Here is a 6044-nt window from a genome sequence, read left to right as displayed (position 1 = left end):
CTCATACACACACACTCACTTACTGTGGTACAGAGAGACATCGGTACGCTGTCATCTACAAGCAACAAAGCAATCGAAACTGCCACCTCCCCCCCTTCCCCATCGTATCTAACCCCCACACCTTGCTACCCACCTCGCAGCCAGCAGAAGCGACCATTGTTGGCCAGCCATTCAGCTACCAAGTAGAGCTGTTGTACATTCCCATGTGTGTGTGTGTGTGTGTGTGAGTGTGTCTGTGATACTGTGTGTATTTGCAGGAAATTTCGTTTTATGCGCGAGACAAATCGCACCTTATTATGTGCGCACATGTGTGAGTGCGTATGGTGTGGGTGTGAGTGAGTGAGTGTGTGTGTGTGTGTTGGTTGTGTGCGTTTCGACTTTTCGGCGCGCCATTATCCACACTCATGCAGGCCAAGCTATATCTATGGCTTTATCACCCAACACACACACACACACACACACACATGAATTTACATTTTACGTGCAGCTTTACACGTGTGTGTGTTCTACATGTGAAATTGTGGGAGTATGTTCCATGTGTCGGTGTGTGTGTGTGTGTGTGGCCAGCGAATGCGCTACGACGAGCATAAAAGCCACTGCATACTTTTAGGTGAACTATGTACATAAATAAGTGAACGCACACAAACAACCACGCTCACACACACACACATAGCATACGTTAGATATACATACATAGTACGTATCACAAAATTCATCTCTTCTTCTTCTTCAGGGCACGTTCTAAGCTGATCTAATGTTATTTGTAAATACGTATGAATTTCTTGAGAAATTGTTCCGCCATTGTGAACTTATTTTTTACACCGAATTGCAATTTTCTGAAAATTTTGACAAACCAATTTATTTATTTAACATTTTTGACATATACATTTTTATCTTAATCTTCAAGCTAGATTGAAAAACCATTAAATTTCTTGTAGAATTTCTCCACCATTTGGTATTATTTTTTTTTCGTGGAACTAATTGCCTAACAAATTGTATTATAAAACTCTATTCAAAATTTAAAAGCAACAATTTTAAATAAGATCTTTTTATTCTATAATGATTATATATTTTAATTTATTTTATTGCATTTTTAATGGAGTAAGCATTTGTAAATATTTGTTCACTTATACATATATATAAAACTACATGAAAATGATCCTTTGAGAAAAAGTTGCTCATATTCGAAAACAATAAAACTAAGTGCAAAAAAAACAATGGTATTATTAAAATATTTTTTCTTTTAATATTATATTTAGCAATATCAACCAACTAATGTCAGTTCACATACTTGGACTTCATTTAAAAAATTCAATGTAAAAATTGGGAAAAAACAAAAATATAAATGTAAAAAAAGGAAAGAAAAAAAATTTAGATTTTATTTCAAAAAACAAAAATATAAATGTAAATTTAGGAAATAAAACTTAGACTTTATTTCAAAAAATTAATTAATAAAAGAAAGCAAAAATATAAATGTAAAATTAGGGAATAACATATGCACATAAATTCACTTAAAACACATTTATCTCAAAAATGCTATTTTACAAACTTGTCTATGATTAGCTAGCTTGAGGATCATTTTCCAGCAATAAACCCTTCCATTCACTTTTATTGCACTCTGCTTTGAGCTTTCTTGTTGGCAGCATCATCCCATCAATATGATTATCAATGTGCGCTCGCCAGACAGAGGCCAGAGGTTAACATAATTATATTGACGCAGCAGCAGCAGCAGCGGCGGCAGCGACAGCAATAGAAGTATTTGTGGGTCAAGCGCCGCAAAACGCTGCGTGTACCGTCATCATCGATAAACGCTGATCATTAGTTTAGTTGTTGCCTTGTGCCTTCCAGCAGCATTCCAAGAGCTTCAAACTTCCCGCCCACAACGAAGGCAGAGGCACAGGCAGAGGGAAAGGCAAAGGGAAAGGCAAAGGGAAGTCACCACACCCGCGAGAGCGACAGTCTGCCTGCTTGCCTGCCCGGCGGCAGATGTCGATTCCCTTTTGGGATCTCCCTATTGCTAACTCTCTTTCCCCCGCCCCTCCCCCATTAAGAAGAGTCCAACCCATTCCAAGCGTTCCGCTTTGCTTTGCTTACGTTTCGTTTCGTTCGTTTCTTTTTTGCTTTTGTTTTTGTTGTATTTTTGTATTTTTTGTTGAAGCTTTGAACCCAAACACACAGAGCGCGGCATTGTTTGCTTTTGCTTTTTGGGGCTCCTCCAGTTTCCTGAGCTCCCCTTCTCCCCCTTCACGTCTCCCCTTTGCCTATTTGCTGCATACGCCTGCCGCGTGACTTTGTCAGAGAACGTGAGCGAGCGAGTGTGTGAGTGAGAGTGAGTGAGCATCTGTCTCTTTACCCAGTGCGTATGTGTATGGTGTATGTGTGTGGGTGTATGGGTGTGTGTGCCACCTTAGCATTGTTTGTGCGCGAAATTTCATTCACAAAACTTGCGTTGGCTTTGCCTGCTGCTGCTGCTGCCTGATTTTTTTTTTGCTTTTGCTTTTGCTTATTTGTCGTTGCTTCTGTTGTTGCTGTGCGTGCAAAAAGAGCAGAAGTCGCTGTTTCGCCCGTTCGCCTGCCCGTCCGCCACTTACTTACACTGTCAGCTAAACTGCGCAAAATCCTTGCCGCTTGCTTTCGTTGCCCAGTTTCGTTACAGCAGAAGCAGCGATGCCAGCGACAGCGGCGCGTCCTTGTAACGGTTATCTCAATGTCTGTGCAGTGGTCGTCTATGTATGTGTGTGCGCTGTGCGCTAAGGTAGACGCTGATTTCGATTACGATTGCGATAACCGATAGCACTGCCAGACTTGTCAACTGCCGTCAAATGTTATGATGATATTATGATGCTGTCAGCAGCTGCAAATTATTTGTTGTTGCTGTTAACTTTTGAGTTTTCAATTCCATGTTTGTTATGTTGATAAAAAATAAAATTACCTTTACCAGCTTTGAGTACCTAAAAAATAATATCAGGATCAGTATTTTATACTAGCTGCTGGCTTTGTTATCGATAGCAATTAATCTGTGCAGCAAAAGCCAAAACTCTTTGATCAGCATAAGCAAATTTGCTTTACAAAAAAAAAAAAAAAATAAAAAAAAAAAAAAAAAATGTACATATAGTTGAACTGGTAATAGAATTTTCTCAGAATTGAGTTGATGTTGTTGTAGTTGTTAGCAGTTGTATTGTTATTTGTGCAGGCATCTTTTGGTTTTGTTTTCCATTTTCTCTCACGCACACACACAACACATATATATACAGACACACGCACACGTGCAGAGACAAACTCAGAGTCGCTCTCAGATATTTCTTCTTTCAGGGTTATTTTGTTTCTTATCAATTTCTGCACGCACACACATTCAGCTCTATGCCCGCATAAGTTTGACACATTCATATCCATTCCTCTCTCTCTGCTCCCCGTTCCCTACACCCCCCTCAGAGTACGCTTGTGCGTGTGTTAGCATGTGCTTGTCTCTCTGTGTGTGTGTTTATGTGTGTGTGTGTTTGTCTGTATTTGTGTTTGTGTCTCCTACGAAGCTGGCCAAGCTCCTCTGCCACTTGCTCTTCCTCTTTGGCTCTTTGGGCGCCTCTGCCTTGGGGCATATCTTAGCACTTTCACTCTCCTTGGTGGCTGCCGCTGCTGCTTCTGCTGCTGCTGATGTCCTTGCCTGGTTCGTTGGTTGTTGGTTGGTTGGTTGCATGTGTCACAGTTATTGATTGGAATGCGCATAAATTGAAGCAAAATGGTTTCCAAGCCAAATTATGTGGGATTCTTCTTCGTTGCGTCCCTTTTTTGTGTGTGCGTGTGTGTGTGTCGCGCTGTTTTTAAGTTTTTCTATACCCGCTATCCTTACAATAATTGGGTATTATGACAGAGTGAAGTGGAGGAATTTTAGAGTTTGATTTGACGGAAGAACACCTTCATTTCAGAGACTGTCAGACCTAAAGTTGTTATTAATATCACAATAGATATAGAAAATATATGTTATATTAGTACTTTACAAATATATTTTTTTTTAATTTTTGTTTTATTTACAATTTGTCATCTAGACAATAACCAAATTTGATAAATACTTTATAAATATGGCCTGATAAATTTAACATAATAAATATATGCACAAACATCTACAATACTAATTTAGGATTTTGTACAGCTAAGAATTTGTCAAATTGTAAAATTTAGAATAATACTAAATGATGCGGTTTCTCAAAATAAACTAAACTTTTACTTTCATTTAAAAATAATAATGTGGAACAAAAATCAGTTTTTATTATTTCTTGTAATTAATTGTTCCTTATCATGAACCATTATTGTAGCTTGAAAATAATAATTGAGTTTCACAAATCTCTTCAACAGGAAACTTTTTGTTATTTTGTAGAATTGTGCTTATAAATTATTTATAAGGAGAAAGTAAAATCATTTTTATTAAATGAAAGTTGTTTATAATTTGGTGTATTCTTAATATTAAGCATTCGGTATGTCACAGTCGAGCACACTCAAGTGCAGCTCTTTTACTGGTTTTCTTTTGTCGCTCGTTCACTTTTACTTTTACTGTTCCTTATCCTTATCAGCATCGAGGGTGTCGGGTGTGGCCATGGGCCAAGTGAAAATCCACCATGGAAATCACTGTAAATCCCCCACGTTGAGGATTCTAATCAGTGCTGTCCATAGCCAGAAACTTATTGAAATCAAAACCCATTTTTATTGTCACTTCAAATATCACAAAATCCCCAAGCACAAACTCGACAAAATTGATTAATTTCGATGATTAACATTGGCGAGCACATTAGAGATACGAAAAAGAGAGATAGAAAGAGAGAGAGAGAGGGAGATAGGGAGAGGTGTCTACGATCATAGCAATGTGGCAAGCAATGGGCCTGCCACTTGCCACTTGCCACTTGCATGTGATTTGTGGCACAGTTACTTAAGCTAATTAAGAAAGGTTAATTATTCAGGGCAGCATCAACACGGCATCAACATCAACTGTCTGTCTATTTTACGAGTACTGCTGCTGTTGCTGTTGCTGCTGCTGCTGAAGGTCGTGTGTCCTTGGATTGTTGTGTGGCAAGTTCTCTGATATCAACTGTCGAGTGAGTTTTGTGGCCGAGTTTCATTCTCATTCTCAGTTTCAGTTTCAGTTCTGTTTGAATGCTGTTTAGTTTGTGATTAGCAAGTTTGACAGCTTGCGCTCAAAGTTATGCTACAGTATTTTCAATTGAAATTAAAGCTCGTACAAAAAAAAAGCGAAGGACAGAGATAGCGGGGAGCGAGAGAGAGAGAGAGAGCGACAGTTGTGTTATTCTCTCCATATCGAATGAGTTCATTTGGAACTGTCAACTGCAACGGATTCGCCTTACATGCCTTTGTAAGCTGCAAAGCGAAACTAAAGCACGTTGAGTGGGATTAAACGACATTATAGGGTATTAGACATTTAGGCCAAGTGAAACAAAACGCCGTAACGAAACGCGCCGAGCATGCAACTTACACACAGACACATACAAGCACGGAGAATGACAGAACAGAACAGAAGAGAATAGAACTGGGACTGAATAAAGCAGGAGCAAAGGCAAAGGCAAAAGCCCAAGTTTCAGTTCAAGCAAAAGGACGTAATCCGAGTCTAGTGTCGAGTCAATTCGACTCGAGTCAAGTGGAGACTCACCAAGCCAACGCCAACACCAACGCCAACGCACTTTGAGTGAGTTGAGGTTCAGGCACCGCAGTCGCGTTTTGCCGTCGCTGCCGCAGTCGCAGTCGCTGCTGACGTTGCTGTCATTAGTGATTAAGTGCCCTGCAGCAAGTAATTTTTCTTGCTTCATCTCAACAGCGACGCACACACACACACAAACATACATACACGCATAGAAGCAATCGCGTTTCGAAGCTGTTAAGTTAACAGCACTGGAAATCCTTCCATTCGAACTGTCACACAAAGCGAGAGCGCGTGAGCTGAAGAGCGCCATATTAAGCACACTCTCTCTCGCACACTCTCCGTTCCGTTCGTTCGCTGCTCTCTCGCTCTCGCTCTCTTTTCGTGTGCGTGTCAGCGCCTG

The sequence above is a fragment of the Drosophila albomicans genome, chromosome 3, assembly GCF_009650485.2.
Source record: "Drosophila albomicans strain 15112-1751.03 chromosome 3, ASM965048v2, whole genome shotgun sequence".
Taxonomy (NCBI): Eukaryota; Metazoa; Arthropoda; class Insecta; order Diptera; family Drosophilidae; genus Drosophila; species Drosophila albomicans.
This window is presented reverse-complemented; position numbering follows the sequence as displayed.